General features: G+C 46.7%; 1 long non-coding RNA gene across 1 annotated transcript; it reads left to right on the top strand.

Moving 5' to 3' along the window:
- Positions 1 to 8,577: 8,577 nt before the first annotated feature.
- Positions 8,578 to 19,002, top strand: LOC144164068 (uncharacterized). Its single transcript, XR_013321031.1, has 3 exons — positions 8,578 to 8,693; positions 16,760 to 16,882; positions 18,692 to 19,002. It is a non-coding gene; the product is annotated as an uncharacterized LOC144164068 (long non-coding RNA).
- The last annotated feature ends 266 nt before the right edge of the window (positions 19,003 to 19,268 follow it).

Below are 19,268 nucleotides of genomic sequence, written 5' to 3'. Positions count from 1 at the left end.
TTTGGAAAGGACTGAGCAGGTCTTTCTAGAGAATTGTTTTCAACAACACCTCTCTGGCCATTCATTGATAGTGTAGAGGGATCACGTCATAGCTTCCCATGAATGCGAACGGAGGCAACGCATTCCTCTAGACATCCCAATATCCAGCAAAGACACACCCATTCCTAGAAATATGCACGCCATCTATAACGAGGCACTCGAGAATCCCGGAAATGAACCCTTAGAAAACACTTTCCAAATTACCCCTTTACTCTTTGCCCGGATGCCTCACGATACACCCAACAAGCTGCCCATGTCGGGTTCGTTACCGAAGCTCCAACGGTGCAGAACTGGCGGTGGCTACATTTCCCACGGCATCTACTGAGGCAGCAGAACTTGCTATCGCTCTTGCCGTCCCCACTGGCAACAACTAGATCACTATAAAGTCTCACTGCCATCTCCCTGCCGCCACTTATAGTTAGGTCACACAGCACACGCAGCCCTCAAGATTCTGCAACGAGTGCACCAGCTCCCGAAGATGCACATCATCCCGACCACAAGACACGAGTCACTCGAGGTGTCACACGCCGCTGCCCACGCTTATACCCACCTGGCCGTTTCTCAAGAAGGCAAAGAGACGAAGCCCCATTGCACTCCCAAGCTCGCTACTCCTACTTCGAACAGGAACATTCTCGCCCATTACTGCCATGACAGAGGATAGTTCCCGCCACCACATCTCCATTTATGCAAAGCTGAGGCAACTGCCTGTCGCTGACTTCAAACGAATTCATATCCCGAATCAACTTTCTTTCATGCCATGTTTTCCACTCTCTACTACTCTCCCTGTAATTTTTGTTCCCAACATTGCACCCTGTATCACATGGTACGGCATTGTGAGAAAACCCCTTTTCCTGCCCATTTCTCACAAAAAGTGCGAGAAGTAAGTCCGCCAGCTGGCAAGCACCGGCGTCTCAATACAGCGTAGCCTAGTGGAGAGGGCCAGTGGCCGCGCGGACCAGTTTTCCGGACTAGAGAAGAACCCCACCCAGCGCACGGCCACCGTCAGCGCATGAATCTATTCATAATAAGGTTTTCACTCACTCTACCAGAGGTGGTTTAAGGATGAAACCAAATAGGCAGGCACCCACCACTTAATGCCGACACCAAATGGAGCGCAACAAGCCGCGTTTCAGAGCATGCGTAGTTTGCTCGAAATGAGCCGCGGTGTATTCGGTCGCCACTGATGGCCGAGAATGGAAATGCAACTTGGCTGCTAAATCCTGGAACTTCGTTTTGTATGTCTGTCCCCCGATTCAGCCACACGGCAAAACGTTACCAGAATTACTGAACAAAGACTTTTTAAATGCAACACCCTTCCACATCCCTAAATATGGTACCTTAGTTCTTACTTGTTAACATTCTTTAGCTGGTACAAGCAATGATCACCTCATTGTAAATAGACGTATACCTGATTTCTGCTATTGCAAAACATCATGCCACTTCCATGCCTCTGAAATCTGTTCAAGCGGTGGAGTTTACTTGGGCACTATTGCGGCCTCCTCCCGCAGATGCAGGGGTGCTCACAACTCCACTGGCTTGGGTACGTAAGTACTCGACGCTCAGCTACAGACGTCTGGTGATTTATCGGTGCAGATATACGGAAATGTACCTGAACCACGTGCCCGGATTGCGCTCAGACGACACTCAAGGTGGTGCCGCGAGATGTCGGCCTAAGGCAGTCCTTCCGTGGTAGTCACCACGCCATTCGTTGGCCAAACGCGGTACATTCTCATGGAGTGACTGGCACATGCTTTCGGATCGAAACAAAAACCCCAAACGGAAAACGAAAAAAAAAACAATATTTTTGGACGAAACGAAAACAGAAACAAAACGTTATTTACAAATTCGTTCCGGAGCGAAAGCGAAAAACAAACGTTTCGAATTGGCCAACCGAAAAATCCATCACGAGATAGCTTCGCGTTCAACAACCGTCGTCATCTTCCCGTAGGGGAACCGCTGAATAAGAAGTAGTAACAGGAGGAGGAGAGGAAGGAGATGAAGAAGAAGAAGAAGAAGAAGAACAAGAAGAACAAGAACAAGAACAAGAAGAACAAGAACACAAAGCTGTGAAGAGAATGGCGTGTACGTTGCTCCTAGGCCGTGCCCCAACGTCAACAACCTTTACCTCACCAGCACTGTCGGAGACGACCGACTCTACCACAGAGACGACAACATCGACAAGAACATGATGGATGAATTTCGGCGCCTCGAAAACCACCGCCTACTCACCGCCACACAAGAGTACTTGCGTGCATTTGCCACCGCTGTGGACCCGGACGCGGAATTCCCTCTAGCGCTACTAAACACCAGATAACTCAACATAATGGCAACGCAAATAACCACACGGAACCCCCATGATGCTTCGCATCCTCTTCAGGGTTCCCCACGGGAAGATGGAGTAAGTTTTTTTCTACATGGCGTACGACGCCAGCAACCACGACAAAAGGGTGTCGAAATTTTTCGACGAATGGTGTACCAGCGCTTTGTAGCAACGTTTCCTGAGCAAATGCTTTGTTTATAATTCGCACCTGTAGGGGGTCAGTGAATTATGGAGGGTGAGTGGTTTCTGCAGCGTAACGGTTTTAGGCACATGTAGGAATAATGCGGGTTCTATGCACACCCACGGCGTTTAGAATCCATTTGTGTAAAAAAAAATTGTGCCCTTCCGCTCAGTAGAGAAGGATGACCTGCAAAGCTGGACGTATTACACCTGTTGATAGAAACAAAACACGTTTATTCTAATTTTCGATAGCGCATACTTCCTAGCCAAGTAGCTGAATGAACTCCTGAAGGATCCAAGCTTTGTTCTTGCACATAAACTTGCAGCTACCTCTGTCCCTCCTGCGTCGTAAGCATCTTAATAATTGGGTAAGGGCAGGTTCAGGCTGTTGTCGTAACTTTCGTAATAACTTTCAAGAATGACGTCATTTCACGTCGCAGCCTACCGAACTGCGTGACGTGCCCTTTTTTCACGTCTATAGATCCCGATACAGCTTTTTCTGTACGTAACCTGAACGTAGCCTAACACACAACCAAATCTGGTCAACCAATAATGACTCGAGACAAGTCCGAAGACCGACTGAACTCGAAATTTCGTCCTCTGAAAACCTTATTGGCAAACAGCGTGCTTAAAACGAAAGAAAGGCAAAATATAACAGCTGAAATACGCGCGTGGACGCCGGAAGTGGTAAGCAAAAATCGGCTACTTTGAAACCGACCTAAGAGATACGCGGCCTTTGTTGTGACGTTGCAGCCGTCCAGCGAGCAAGTCGACGTTCAGCTCGGCAGAATGTCTGCGCGCAAGCTCTGCGTAGACACGGGGCAGAAAATGGGTAAAGCGTGCGCAGCAGAGCTCGACCGGTACTATAGATGCATGGCTGGTCAGAGGAAGAAGCCACCGTCGGCTCCAACGTCACAGTCGCGTCATGGCTGTTCACACGATCCGCCGGCAGGTGCAGCGTGGTCTGCAACGGAGATTTTTTGAACGCTTCTGACTGATTAACGGGCGTTTGGGCGGGACGCTCAGACACGACATCCAGCAACATGCTCGCTACTACTTTGTGCGGGGCTAATCCGAACCACGTCACGTTTGCGCGAGAGGTTCAAACATAATTTGCAACATGCTAGGCGGTGGTGGTGGCGCACTGCGTGGTAGCTACCACTTGTGTCCAGGATGATTGGGGGGTACTTACTACGCTATAAAATAAATTTGGTCGAGGTAAAGTTTGAGTGCAGTTGGCCGTTAGCGTTCGCTTTTAAATCTCGCACAGGCACAACGGTCATACAATCTATCAGTAGGGGTATGAAACCTATAGCTGCGTGTTCACGCCCACCCCCCCTACTGCTACCTCTCGCTATTTATTCTTTACATCAAACCTGTGTACGCCTAAACCGGTAATCGGTCATGTGCGCGTGCTTAGAAGTGACAAACGTGCATTCTTAGGCGTGAAAGACACCGGCGAAAATGTCGCTTTTAGGGCCTTCCAAGCTTAACAAGAAATATGGGCTCAAGGTGGCGATCAAGTAGGGAAGTTTCTCTTCTACCGCGAGGGATTCGCAGCTACTTGGCGAAGTGAAATTTTACCTTAAACGGCGACGGTGGGTTTTGGTCGTTTTAGTGGGCAGCGTTTAGGCAGCCGTTACCTGGGCTTCGCGATAGCGGCGTCTGTTTATGCCCGCGTAACCAAGCCAGCGAACGCAGGAGGGGCAATAGAAAAAAGATGGAGAGGAGCGTCTTGAGAACCATGAGGTGTAGTATGACACGTGCGGCTACAGTGCAATCTCTGTCGCCGCCTTTTCCTCGCATGTCTCATGCTTTGCCACCAAGGAGCGCCCTCCACGTGACACTTTGCCCAGACGCCGTTCCATTCACCGCTATCCTAACCACGTGACGTTTGAGCAGGATGTTCAAACACGATATGCGGCAACATGCTCGCTGCTACCTTGTGCGGGGCTAATCCAAACCACGTGACGTTTGCTCGAGAGGTTCAAACATGATTTTCAGCATGCTAGCCGGCGGTGGCGGCGCACTGTGTGGAAGCAACAGAGTAGCCCATGCCATCGTGCGTTCGCTGAACACGCGAACACTTCCGTAGACAAAGCAGAAATGTGCCGTAACCGAGAAAAGTGCAGCTGGCGCTGCGCACAAATTTTATATTGCCGAGTGTAGCAGTCATCAGTGCATTTTTTACGCCCATTTCTGCTTCTGTTTATTTGCCACAATCATTTAAAAACCGCATAGCGCGGTTAGCCGCCGCCTGCGCAACTTGGCATAGGGGCATTGGTGGAGGCGAGGGGGAAACAGTTGTGAAGCAGGTGTCACCGATGCTGAAGAGGAGCCCCGTAATGGCGCCCAGTAAATCGATGAAACCAGAATGAAATGGGGGGGGGGGGGGGGCTAAACATAAACTGCTTTGTAGTAAAATGCCACTCTAAATTCAATTTCGTAGAGACACGCTGGTTGTGGAGTAGTGGCAGGTGCTTAAGAACACTCATTGGTAAGCCTCGATAGCAGGGTCGTTTCCCGCAGCTTCTTCGATGGGTCATTTTGCCCCCCGAGAAACAGAGAGAAAATTCGTCGTAACGGGTGACCCCAGTTCATGCCAATCCTGGTTATCAAAACTTGTCGCAAATACATTTGAAGGTGAGGTTGAAGTTAAAGTTGAAGTTTTCTTCAGACAGGAGTAGTCTGGAGTAGAGAGGCAAAAGGCAGAGGTACTCTGCCTGACAACGGCGTACTGCCCCTACGGTCGGCATTGCAGTGTTGACGATAGCAGTAAAAAAGAGGAAAAGAAAAAAAAGATTTCGAAAAAAGAACTGCGTTATACAGTGACTACAAAAGGCGATCATAAGCAATGGTGATGGGGAAAAAAAGGAAACAAGGAAAAGAAGAACGAACGAAAGATGCCAGCAAAGCAACGTTATACAATGTCTACAAGAAAACCGACAGAGAACATCAAGTCTAATACAGAAACAAAAAACTGAACAGATAGACATAAACTGACCTCATTGAAAAAAAGAAACCAGTGCCGACTTCTACACAATTGAAGTACAAAAATGTCGTTTTATATTTCTTTGAAGTCAGAGCAGCGAGGTAAATTTAAGAATTATGTCGAATATAACCGGGTTTTTATTAGGGAAATGGTGTATTATTTATTCTAGTTTTTGTGCACCATAGTTAGTTCGAATAAATGGGGTGTTAAGAGCTCCTGGTCGAAGATTGTAACGCGGGTTAACTGGAGTGTAGGGATCACGAAATAGTGCGTCTCTATTCATTTCACTGCGAATATTTTATTGAATTCCCTGAAACGACAGAATTTATTTTATTATGCCTGTTGAATTGACTGGGCAGTGCATTTCTATTCCTGTCTTTTGGAAGTAAAGACTGCTGCCTGATAGCAGTGTCGAGTTACCGACTAAGGGTACATCAAGCTTATGCTAACCCACCAGCTGGGAACTCCAAAAAAATGTGCAAGAACGTGGTCAAAGTACAAAGATGGCAGCAGCTTGGTAACATGCATTGTGCAGAACAATTCTCAGAAATTGTGAAGTGCCAGGATTCTCGCTGAGCGTTATAACATTTTTATGGTGAGCATGTATCAATTATTTTTTTTTCAGTGGGGCAAGAAGAGTCTACAAATATTTTGCTGCTTTATTTCGTCTTCTTGGTCAAGCTGTCTTGTGCTCAACCTGTTTTGTCTATCAGTCTAATTTTGGGCATATTCACTGCACGTCTGGTCCAAAAACGGAGGTTTTGCTCAAAAAACTTGATTTTACCAATATGGCGATGGTTGTATGCTGATATCTTACTCGAGATGCGAAATGTTTTGTAGGAGGCAATGCTCATACCTTTGGGAAGCCTTTCCAGGAAGTCAAACCTTAGCTCGCAAAAACCGTCGCTCATCATCGATCTTCACAAAGAGAAATGGCACCTAATTTTTTAACAGCAGGTCCGTTGCTGGTCGTAATGTGTCCGGCGTCATCAGAAACCCTACGTCATAGGTATGCTTGCCGCTTTCCCCACACGTTAGCACATGCTTTACGAGTTGCGGCTGGCGTAGGCCATAGTTGAGCGTGGCGCTCACAAAAAATACCAAGAAAAAAGTACATTCGCGTCTACGCCTAAAAGGACGAGCACAAGACAGCTCACGCAACGGACTCCCAGTTCACGAGGCCGGTTACCCCTGTCACTGGTGTGGTCTGACGGGTTCCACTTTGGCAGAAATGGGGAAGCTTGCAGACAGAATGACCTGGGCCCATCAGTCATGCACGGGGAAGATGACGATATAGTTAGATGTGATGACCACTATTACTTCCACAGTGAAAAGCAATGACGGCACACATAAATAAACAATTTCAAAACAAAATTAATAGGTAGGGGTGGGTCGTTCAGTGCTTACACAGAGAAATACTGCAGCTACGCTCTGGTTCCCAATTGAGCGACTTATTGCAACCGTCGTAATTTTTTTTCTCCGGAGAAATCGCCGCTGTGAAGAGGCGCCACTTTCGCCGTAGTTACCTAGGCTCCTGTGATCTGTTTGGCTCATGCTCTCTGCATGATTTCAATAAAGCGTAGAGTACTACGGAAGAGTATATGCTAAAACGTTTGCAGAGGTTCACCGCCGGACTGTGGGGCTAAGGCACTCGGTGGGAAAGTATCGCTTGGGCGGATATACTGAGATGGAGTTCTATGCTAAATTAGGCGAAAACGCCTCAATTCTGGTACCGCGAAAGCCTGCAGCGATCACACAAACTGCGGCAGGCTGATCGTGCAGCAATACTATAAGGGTACTTACCAACATGCGTCGAAATCGCTGATTTAAACAGAAGAAAGAAAAATCGCTGATAAAAATAGCTGATAGAAAACAAAGAAACAAAAGATAGAGAAAGGTAGATAGTTGCTCGGGGAAGTAATAGTTTGTCGCCAGGGTGAACGCAGCCATTGTGTGGGCTACTGCATCTAGTGGATCTTGCGGCGCAGAGAAAGTACTCCGGATAGAAGCATATTTCCTCCCTTTAAAATCGCGGAGTAGGCTAACAGCCACAGTAATCAGCAGGAAGTAGCCTTCGGCAACTGTCTATATGGATCCAGTATAAAAGGCATGATTGTAACTGTACTGTACCAGTTGCAGTTTGTGAAGCCAACAAAAAGACTTTTTTTATTGAAATGACAGCCCGTGACGTTTTCGTGCTGGTACCGGCGAAATCTGGCATTAAAGACCAACCAATTTTTAATTGATAATGGGTGGAAAGGTTGGTGCTTCTGGTGGATGCATTCACACCTTTTCCACAACACTTCAGTCGACATCGGCCCCATGTCAGCCTTTCTGTGACGCTTTAAATCGTGGAATTAACAAACGTAAAGTGTTTTTCACAAATGAAAAAAGCTACATATTAAAAAGCTCGACAACAAACCGGCGATACATTAAGCTTTCCCGTTAGCCTATTTCCTTTGCATCTTTTCATCGTTTACACGTTGCTATGACATTAAAAACTCCAACCTTCTCGGTTTACGGTTGTACCCTTAACGGGAGATACCCTTAAGGAGAGGCCCAGCCGAGTCAAGCTAATTGTAGATCAAGTTTCGAAACAAGGATGATGGGGTTAGACCTGCAAGGGCTCACGTGGCACTCTGGATACCGAATTTTACCAGATTATGGTGTTTTGCGCCTGCGTATATCAGCACAACACCTTTTTGCACTTTTCCACTTGCAATGTATTTCTTTCAAGCCTTTGTTATTGTTTTGACCCACACGCACAATTTTCGCTTGTAATAAAATATCTTATTTTTACATAGGCATTTCCGGATACGGCAGGCTAACTGTGCGTTTCCATTGAAAACAAACATGTGTTTATCCAAAAAGAATACCTCTACAAGACAGCCTTGAAAGCAGCTGGCGTGTTTGCTGCTTAAAGAGGATCTTCGAAATATATGTTTTTCAAAAGCGTGACTGCGGGACGAAAACCATCTGGGCACGTAAAAAGCTCTGCAAACAAGACTAGCAAGATATAACGATGTTTTAGAAATTGAAGCCGGGCCGGGGTTCCTAGGTTTCAATATTTCTACTCTCTCACTTAAGCCCAGGATAAAAACCCACGGGAAGGCTATATGCTGCTTCTTGCAGCGTTTGAAAAGAAAATTGCTTCTCAATAAGGTGAGACTCATTTTACAGAAATTGTCTAGTTGTTTTTTATAGTCGGTGAAAGAAAGCCACGCATGTGTAAAACCATGGTTGTAAAACAGTGGTTACTTTGTGTTTTTTTCATGTGAAATGAAATTGCAAGGAGTTATTTAATCTAACAAGGCAAGTAGAACCTGATCTACAAAGCGCAGTGGCGAGCGACACTGACTGATGACACAACTACAACTTCTGGAGCTTCAGATGAGAGGAGGAGCATAGTGAAGCTTGTGGCTTTTACCCGTCGAGTATCTGCTGGCAAGCCTCTAACACAGCTTCAACATTCTCAGGCCGCAGCTCTGTCGGCTTTTTTCAAGGTCGAGGCTTCTCGTAGAGTACCTACGAAGGACACCACACGCCTTGTTCTCGGCTTCACACGCTCACCAACTATCCTAATTCTACCCTGGCCTCGTTTGGTTGCTTGGTTGTGCCGAACACCGGAGGCCTGGCGATTGGGCTTTTCGGCTACGCCGACGATGTTCGCCATTAGTAGCTGCTTCAATGTGTAGGTTATTTATGGGAATGTGGTGTAATTTGCATGTTTCGGTAAATGTATTCCTTCCTGATCTCTCTTGCTTCATTTGTATCTATTATGGAAAGAACAATTGTAAAAGACTATGCTTATCTATGTTAGTAAGGTGGGGAAGCAGTCACTACCATATGAATTCGTCGTTACGTCCAACTTCTCAGGTGGAAAGAGTTGCTGCCGATTCAATAGCCAAGATGTGGTTATTTGTTGTGTCATAAATTATGGTACGTAGGTTGTTTCCTATTATATAGGTATGCTGCCGGTTATGTGAGAAATGTTTCAATTTGGCGATCAGGCGCACCGTTGCGGGAACAGCCAGAAAGAGGATTATCGGAATTCATGTCGTCTCTTAGGATGCCGTGGTCAGGCAACCGATCTAGAAACACCTTCAAATCAGAGCACAAGAGCTGGAAGTAAAGAGGGCTCTATAGGGACCATACCATTCTTAGTCCTTAAATATTATTCAACTAATTGCAATAGTTTCAAGTACATGGCCTAAAAGGATAGTACTACATGATATAGATTTCTTAGCGTCAATTGCCACCCTACCCGAGAAGAGTGTGCATCCATGTTATATTCTTTTAATGCAAAGCTTTCTAGCTTTACCACCCAACGATTCTTTCGTGGCGTGCGGGTAAAAAAACTCCCAAAGTGACAGAGGCGGTGGGGGGAGAGGGGAGGGCGGAGGCGGGGGGCGGAGTAGAGTGGGAGGGTTTTACTCAGAAATCACACTCTAGATGACGCGGCGAATTTACCCAGCGTTCCCTGCGCGAAAATGCCTGCTCTCCGGCTGTGGCGGGGGCGGTAGGGCTTTGGCATCTGCGTTAGCGACGGTTTTTTTGGGCATGTTTTCTGAAGCTTCGCGCACATTGGCCGCTGCCTTCACACGAATTTATTAACTTGTTCGACAGCAGCACCAGGGTCACATGTAGCCAACGGAATTAAATGGTTGTATGGCAATTATACGTTAAGGATTGGTTGACAGGTCGGGAAAACAAAATTTTCAAACCCATACAGAAATATCGCCGCTAGAAACACGGTACCTTTTGTGGAGTGCTCTCATGGAATGGGAGTCCGTCTTCTAAATTAGTGAATACCAATCCAATTGTGTTTTATGAGGTATTACAAAATGCGAAAAGAGCAACTGGTTCTCATAAATATAGATAACAAAAGTTCCCTCACCGCTCTCGCAATTCTCGAAATTACTGAACTAAGTAGGTGAAATGGGTAGAAAAGTGAATCATACGCTCATATGCCGGATATTTTCAGTGTCTGCGCTTGTGCCGCGCGGTGGTGTAGTCCCAAACTAGCACATCAGGATGGCTAGGATCCGCAGTCCCACCCTTCCAAAAACGCTCCTCCGTTATTTTTCTCCTGACTCAAGGCCGGGCCACAGAGGGTTCTTCCGCCGCTCTAGCCCGACCGTGGCCGACGCTGCTGCTGAGTTCGGGACGCCCTCCCGACTAATTCCAAGTAACGGCTGCCAGGATCTGGGGTTTCACTCTTTGTAGAGCCACGTGTGTAAATTCAAGTTACGTCGAATGGGCAATTGTTGAGGGTGTCGTTTAAAGATTTGCTTTCCAACCACCTTCACCGCGTAGACTGGATCAATTTTTTTAATACGACACAAGTGTTCGTGAACAAATCTTGCTTATCTTACGTAGATCGTGAAGATATATTTTCCCTTCCAATTTTTCACAGTTAGTAGGGACTAAAGATGTAGAAGTATTGGTGTTATGTATAAACTTTAGGGGCTTTGACTCTTGTCTTTTTTGGCATATCTGGAGGTTTGGACGATGGAACCCGTTCTAATTGTTGTGATGCAGAGAGGAAGAGTCAACATCTATATCCTCATCGAAAGTCCTCACATCACATGACGGAGAGGGGTCCTTGGACGAAACATATTTGTGCGTGCTCTTTGCCGCAAGCGGCACCACCGATGCCTTAGGCAGTGCATGAGGTGCCAGAGGTGATGCGGCGGGAGTGGGAGCTGCCGTGGGTTTTTCCGTCACCATCTCCATGCCATCGGGTCTGCTTTTGTCCGGTGGAGTGGAAACGGAGAGTTCATCATCACTCCCGACACACAAGATTGCCGCCACAAAAGCTGGTGCTCACCAAGCGGGGCGGTGACGGGTTGTTCACCGTGAAAAAACTGTTCACCGTGAAAAACAAGAAGCCGCAACGCCCTCCGTTGAGCCAGCTCGGCGTACCTTCTGAGGTAGAAGAAACAAACCTATGTTCCGCCTCAGGTCTTTTGTGTTACCTTGATGTTTATGATTTTACTTTTAGAAAATATGGGAGTGTAACACAAAAAATAGGCTCTGATCCACGTGGTCAAGGTTTGAAAGAAAAGCTTTAAATGACACCCGCAACAATTGCCCACGCGACGTCACTTGGATTCACACCCGTGGCTCTACAAAGAGTGAAACCAGAGAAACCAGAGGGGTGGTGTCCCGAATGGAGCAGCAGCGTCGGCCACTGGCGCGCTAGAGCTGCGGACACCGCCGCTGGAGCCCGGCAGTGGTAGTTTAAAGCTTTGCTTTCCTACCCCTTTCACGCCATGCAGTGGATTCAATTGTTTGAGACACGAACGCCGCCGATGTACCGCGGCAGCGTGTCGGGTGAAAGGAAACAGAGAGGAGCATCTTTCGAAGGGTGAGAGAGAGGAACCTAGCTGTCCTGATGTGCTAGCTTAGGGCAACACCACCGCCCAACACAAGCGCAGACATCGAAACAATTGACAAGGCCGTTTTGACGAGGCCGACGCCCGCGAGCAGCAGTTCCGCGTGGGGAACGCTGGGTAAATTCGCCGCGCCATCTACAGTGTGCTCCTCAAGGGAAACCCTCCGCCTCCGTCCCCTCCCGCTGCCGCCTCCGCCGCGTTGGGAGTTTGTTGTCCCGCACGCCATGAAAAAACTGTTGGCTGGTAGAGCAATAAAGCTTCGCATTAAAACGCTGGGTGTGTGTGGTGGCATTTGTTGTCTGCAAAGTTCCGTGAAATGTTTGTGTCGTATTGTGTGGAGTGCTGTGCTTTGAAGTAGTACGCGGATGAGTCATAGGCCTTCTCCGCACCTACTAAACAGGCTGCTTGGAGATCATGTCAGTGGGTGGGAGTGAGTTACATGTGTGTATCCCATCGATAGCATTGCTAAGGTCACTTTTGTGTATCAGTTGTGTTTGTCAGTGGTGTTTTAAGTGCGAATGCACTTCTTAAGCGAGCCTGAAGCGTCCGCCGCCGTCCGCATAGCAACAGCTGCGGGTGCGCGCGCTCCTCGTCTTCCTTGGCAACGGGGGGAGATGGGCGCGCGCTGCCTGGCCGCTGACATGCCACATACCCACGTGGGGGATTGGCCAGGAATCTCCTCGTCTTGCTTGGCAACGGGGGGAGATGGGCGCGCGCTGCCTGGCCGCTGACATGGCACATACCCACGTAGGGGATTGGCCAAGCATCGGGCGTGAGAAGGGCTAATGCACCCCCTTGAAGGAGTACTGGCACGAAATTTCAAAGCTGAGATCCGCTCTAGCAATCAAGTACAACGACAACACAAATAGGTGTCTGTGAATAAATGCATCTTTCTTTCTTTGTAGTTGTGTGTGTGTGTGTGATCTCTCTTTCGCGAACATTACCGAACCGCGCAAATTCAACTCGTGCATTCGCACTTTCACATTCTTCCCCTCGGGGAAATGCGGGGAATTTTTTGTGTGTTGTGTGTGTCCCACGAGTGGCTTGAATACGTGTAGTTTGTTGTCTGTCTCTTCATTGAACTGTTCTCGCCATGTTTTGCGTAGGAGTTGTTTTATGTTTGGCTTCATGTCGTTGTAGGATGCTATTGTTATGACAAGTACTGTAAGCGCAGCATCAGCGGCCATTTGATGTGCGGTCTCGTTCCCTGCGATCCCACAGAGACCTGACACCCAGGAAGTTGTCAATTTGATGTTTAACTCAGATTAGGTCATATTGGTATTTTCAGAAATTGAATACATTGCTTTTTAAAGATTTTTGAAATAACGTCCACACAACACTTAAGGAATCAGTATAAAATATACATCGAGGAATTTTTGTTATAAGAATATGATTTGCAAGGAGTATGCCATAAGCCTCTGCCGTGAATATACCTGTATTTTTACTCATACTTTTACCGACAATAAACTTGGCAACATGCGCAGCACAGGACACAGTCGTTCCAGTTTTCAAGGCGTCAGTATAAAACTGACGCCAGTGGTTCAAGGCGGTATTTGTGCTCAAGATTCAAGAAGGGCTGGAGGAGGGTTTTTCTCTATGTGTGTAAAAAACAGGTCGCAAGATACAGGACGCAAAGCTGGACTTCGCATTTGCAGATTGACATAGTACATGATTTAAGGGATATTTCGTCGTCGCCTACATGCATGGAATACGAGATTTTAGGTGGAAGTGCCTTTCCGATTGAGTTTATCGTAACTATGAAAAGAGTGCAGCTCAGCCCTCCACCATGCGGAACGTCATTTTCTTGCGAGTGACCGTTTGACAGTGCACAAGCAACTCTCACGCGAAAGGTGCTTTCTGGCAAGTATCTAGCAAAGGTGTGTAAAACATCTCCCGAAAAACCAAATGATTTGAACTCACTGAGGATACTGAAAGGCCAAGCGGTATCATTAGCCTTCTCGATGTCAAAAAACACCGCAAGGAAAACTGTTTATACACAAACAGCATTGATATGTGTTACAAGGGCCACGACGTGGTCATTCGTGGAGCGCCCTGCCTGGACGCCTACCTGGCAGCTCTGGAGAAGAGCAGTGTGCTCAAGAAAGTACACAAACCTTCGGTTTCTCACCTCTTCGAAAAGCGTGCACGCGCAGCTGTTCAGATACACAATTCGATAGGTAGCGGTAATGGAGAGATCCTTCCCCTCTTTCAGGAAAGCTATAACTATAGCCTCCCTCCAAGACTTTGCAATGTGTCTCGATAGCCATATCTTGTTTATAGGTGGAGCCGTGTTACAAGGTGCCTGCGTGCAGTTGTGGAATCACTGTATATGTGCTGTCTGGGCCTGGAGGTAAGGTTTTACGCGTGCTTAGAGCAGACCTCAGCTCATGAAACGAAAACTCAGTTGTAAGACGTTTCTGACTTGCTGTTATCAAGTAAAGGCTTCTTTTTGGCCGACAGCTTATGTTCATACCTGTATTTGTGTAGTGTGAAGAGATGGACACGTGTTGATAGTGTGTTGCCCTGGTCTTAGATTTTGTCTCCTGTTGTGCTAACTAGGAGTAGGCTATGCGTTTGTTGTCCTTTCAGTTTTCGTATTCGTGTTCTTACCTTCCGTGGGTCTGTGTACTTTAGTGATGGCATGAATGTCCACCAACTATCTTGTTTTACCTCATATCGCACACACTTTCCAAATGCTTTTGCACTTCTGCACAAAAGGAGGTTATACGACGTTGGGTACCGACGAAGGGTACCCCATGCCTTGTTATTTGCCTCTCGCAGACGCCAACCGTCCTCATTCCACCACGTCCTCCTCTGCTTGCGCAGGGTATCAGAGAATATGTGATTTGACTTTTCTGTGGCGTAGAGGATGTGCGGGGGGAGGAGTCTGGTTGTCTCATCACCGTGTAGGTGCCTTGTGTAATTGTAGCGTAGTTGACATGTCTCTGTGAATGTATTCCAGTGTGCTGTTGCGTCTATAAACCTCTTGAAGGAAGATGGACTGCTTAGGCTTGTACGTATATATGTTAGTGAGGTGCAGAAGTGGTCACTAGCATATGGGTTCGTGCCCACGCCCCACTTTAACACATGGAAAAAGAGCGGCGGTACCGATAGCCAAGTCAAGGTGTGAATATTTATTATTTTATGTAGGCTGTTTTTGTTGAAAATACATGATCCAGCCGATGTTAAGTATTTCTCACTGAGACGACATCGCGAATCCGCACGAGAACAGCCCCAGAAGGATTATGTGCATTGAGGTAGCCAATAAGTATTAGCAGTTCGAGCAGCTGATCTACAGTGCCCTGGAAATCTGAGCTTGAGAGCTAGACGTCAGCAGGGATGCATAGAGCGCCTAGCCTATCGAAGATTATGGTTCGAATTGCCGCAGCCTTAAGGATGGTCCTTAGATGGATGGTGGAGCACACCACGAATTTCCGGGCGATGATGGCCACACTCCCAGATAATGTGACTCCACCATCGATCTCCTTCTTAAATACCATGTAACTATTCAAGAAATTTATGTGTTTGGAGTGTAAGTTTTTTTTTCTGCAGACACCCACCCTTGGCTGATTGGAATGCAATAACTCATTGACATCATCAAGATTTTTACAGAGGCCTCTGCAGTTCCCCTGGATGGTATTTTCTCTTCCCACTATAGATATTCAAGAGATACTTGTGTGTGTTTGTTTCTCTGTTCATGTTTTGTCTTTCGGGGCTCGTACTCTCGGTGGGTGCTTTTTAGAACTTTCGATTGCCTTGGGCATCCCAGCCCGCTTCATGCACTGTAGTGCAGGCGCGTATACCTCAACGTCCACCTCATCACCTGGATATCCTGGGTAGGCCCGACAGCCCGGGAACCCTGGACCTGGATGTAGCAGCCTTACGGGTGCTCGTCGCTTCAGAGAGGGAGCCAATCAGCTGGCCTGTATAGCGTCGCCGTCGAAACGATGCGCCGCTCCGCTCTCCGGCGAGAAGCGTCAGCGTGCCTTCCGGAGCTGAAGAGTTAAAACTGCTTTCAAGCCTCGCGAATTCTGATGTTTTTATTTACCTTCTCAGCGATTATTTGTTTTTCTAGTTTGAACGTTTCGCACGATCATGAATACGCTGTCTTAAGTGCAAGGCTGTTAGAGCGAGTAAATTCTAAGCGTCATAGTTATCTATAAGATGGTTAATTTGAGCAGAATGCGTACATATAGGTCTACCCGGTAAGAGTTCGTACCATGCCCATAACGCTCTCATTGGTAGCAGCCCAAACCTCCAAAAAGCGTAACATTTGAAAAAGCGCGACACTAACAAAGAGTACACAGGACGAGCGCTTTTGAAGGCTTTTACTTGCAATTTCACCAACAATAGCCCAACTCACCATTTTGCTGCAGAATGTTTGTAGCAGCGGCGTTCGTTTGGCCCGTCCGGGCGCTCGGGACATCGGAAGAAACGTCCCGTCAAGGATTCTGGTATTAAGGTTCTGTCCAAGGTCGGGATTACGTCCTTTGTTTCGATTTCTTTACAGTGTCGTCTTCATGTGATGCGCAGGAGTGCTGTGACCCCTTTGTCACGCAGTCGTTCTAGGATGTCGGTTTCGGTTTTCTTGATTAGATGAGTTATGACTATTGAGAACTGTTTAGGATTTTGTGTGGTGTGGCTGTTTTTATAGGCCATAGATGTTAGTTTGTTTCAGGAGCTGATATGACTACACTTTGTGGCTGGCTTCAATGGGCACATCTCCAGAAGTCAGTTTTACCGCGTTGTAGTTTTTTCTAACAACACTCTCGGTAAAGTTTCCCACTAGAAATATTCAATTCGTATTTACTGGTGATTTTTTGTTCACAGATTGCGAAATGAGAAAGCGAGGAGAGCTGTCATCACTTCTGACATCAATGCTCGGTAGAGGCTTGTACGTTAGTGCGCTGCGGGCATTTTCAGGGCCGGATATTTTAAAGGAGCCATGAAGAGGTAATACAACTTTGTTTAGTTTGAAAGAACTATGATTCAGTATCTCACTAGCTTCATTGCAGCTACAAACAATGTTTTTAACGAAGAAAAAGCAAGCAGTATTTAAAAACTTCCCAATTTTGCGCCACAGTGACGTGTTATGACCAAGGATGAGGTCTAACCGGCCAAAAAAAAAAAAACAATTTTCAGTGCGTAATTGCACGTTAGCATTGAAGTTATACGGTAAAATGGAACTAGAGGCCCTATTACAGACCTGCAGTCATGTGTCGTCACGACAGGTAAGTTAGGTGGCCGCCAATCGCACAAACAAGGTTCCGTGACGGGATAGAAAAGCAGAAAATCGGCTAGGGGGACGCGACTGCTTCACACGTTTTCTTTAATATCTTCGTTATTTCTCCGAATATTGCGATGGTATTGGTATCATTGTTATCGGGAATAAGCAGTAATTTTAATAAACGCAACTTCTATTTTGTCTTCATGGCTGCTTTAAAGACGATAGTCTTTCTTGGGCTACTTAAACACAGAAATTTTGGTCTGTCTGTATGTCTGTCTGTCTGTCTGTGACTCAATTCAGCCACCCGGCCAAAGTAAAATTTATATTGCGCAATAGTCTTATATACTCACAGCCAAACATAAACGTGTAATCCCGGTTTATCTGTTCATACTTGTCAACTTTGTTGAACAAGAACAAGACATTACGCAAATAAAAGACAGGAAATTAGTACACAAGGGATATTGAGTGTTCCTTTAATAAAAAAATATGGATGCTTGGTTTTCGATAGCAAATGATATTCTACATCTACTGCAGAAAACCGCCGCCTCCTGACGGCATAAAAAAAATCACGCGGCAACAGCAACGAAAGGTTCCACTAGCTAGGTTCCACGTCTTGCTTGGAACGCACATGGAGAACGGCCACGCGGTTCTATAAAACTTGTAGTCGGCCACCTTCATTCACGCGCGTCTCCGCCGTACTGCAGCGGTGGCATCGAGGAACCCGGCCTTTAACAGTTGAACGCGGTAAATTCTAATCGCCTTGCGCAACCTTTAGTCTGTTTACCTTGGGATAAGCGGGACGGTACAGGAAGAGCATGATAAGTGAGCGGGAAAGCAAAGGGGGATTTCCTTGGCTAATGTTATACAAACACTAGCGTCTTTTTACGACAATTGCAAAAAAAACGAGCAGATACGCGGCCAATTTTTTGGTGGGGCGTTTAGACAATACCATACGGCATAACAAAAAGCAGGGGGGGGGGTGACTTTCTCCTCTACTCTTAGCCTGATAGTCAGAGAGGTGCGTGCCGGAGCTTCTTTTCTGATAAAGAGAGACAGCCTATCCGCCGGAGCTTGACCAAGGCTCCGATGGCCACGGTTTGTGGGTTCTGCCTTCAGCTTGAAACCCATTACCACTGTTGGTTACAGGGTGAGTTAGGGGGGCTGCCGAGTTAGGGGGGGTGTCGTCAACGCCGTCACCTTATATACACGAGGTGCCCCGTGCGGGGAACTGATTTATTGAAACATTCTTATTCTTTGATACGATTAATATGAGTCTGATAAATACTAATAGTGTGCAAACATAAAAAGAGTTTCCCGCGCCACTGGGTTGCGCAAGAGCATCCGACTCCGACTGGTCAGACTCCGTCATGCGAAGGCATTTGCTCCCAAAAAAGCACAAACATGAAAATAAAACACTGCCGCGCTGATCTCGCCAGTAAAAAGAACATGCGAAAACAGTGCGCCTATTTGAAGCCCTAGCCACTGCATTTTTTGTGACTTTGCAATTGTTAAATTCTTTTCAATATTCGTTTCAGGATTGTGAATACTTCTGAGAAACGGAGTTGGCCAAACATCCTTCTTACGCTTGAGAATGCTGATAAGACAACTAGTGCTAGCTATTATGGTTGTTAGCGTCGTATTGGCCCCACAAGCCGCAGGGGATTGCAACGACAAATTTTGCCAGGTGTATTGCAAAAAAAAGGGTTGTGAACATGGATTTTGCCATCGCAGCCCCTGCGTGAAGTCTCCTATTCCTTGCACCCGGCTTATGTGCAAGTGTGACGAGTGCAGCGCTGTCAGAGCCGAGGCTTTCCTGCAAATGTAATAAACAATAGTACCACCCAGAGTTGTGGAGTGTTATAGTCATATTGAGTTTGGTGAAGTGCTCTAAGAGAATATGCGAATATTTACGTTCTGTCTATAGCTAGAAGTTTATAATGTAGGCTGGCGGGCGAAGCACGTGAGTAATATAATTATGCGTTTCTTCATTTTACCAGTTTTGTACGCGAAGCATAGGTTCGCAAAGATGACAGAGTTTTTTTACTGGTTTTTGGGCACTGTGCTATCTGGTGACCTTTCTTTGCAACCAATCCCCCGCCGCCGAAAAATATT

This window comes from Haemaphysalis longicornis, unplaced genomic scaffold (genome assembly GCF_048455015.1).
Source record: "Haemaphysalis longicornis isolate Haplotype H1 unplaced genomic scaffold, Haemaphysalis longicornis Haplotype H1 scaffold_13, whole genome shotgun sequence".
Classification (NCBI taxonomy): domain Eukaryota; kingdom Metazoa; phylum Arthropoda; class Arachnida; order Ixodida; family Ixodidae; genus Haemaphysalis; species Haemaphysalis longicornis.
Note: the sequence above shows the minus strand (reverse complement) of the source record. Positions and strands in the feature narration are given on the sequence as shown.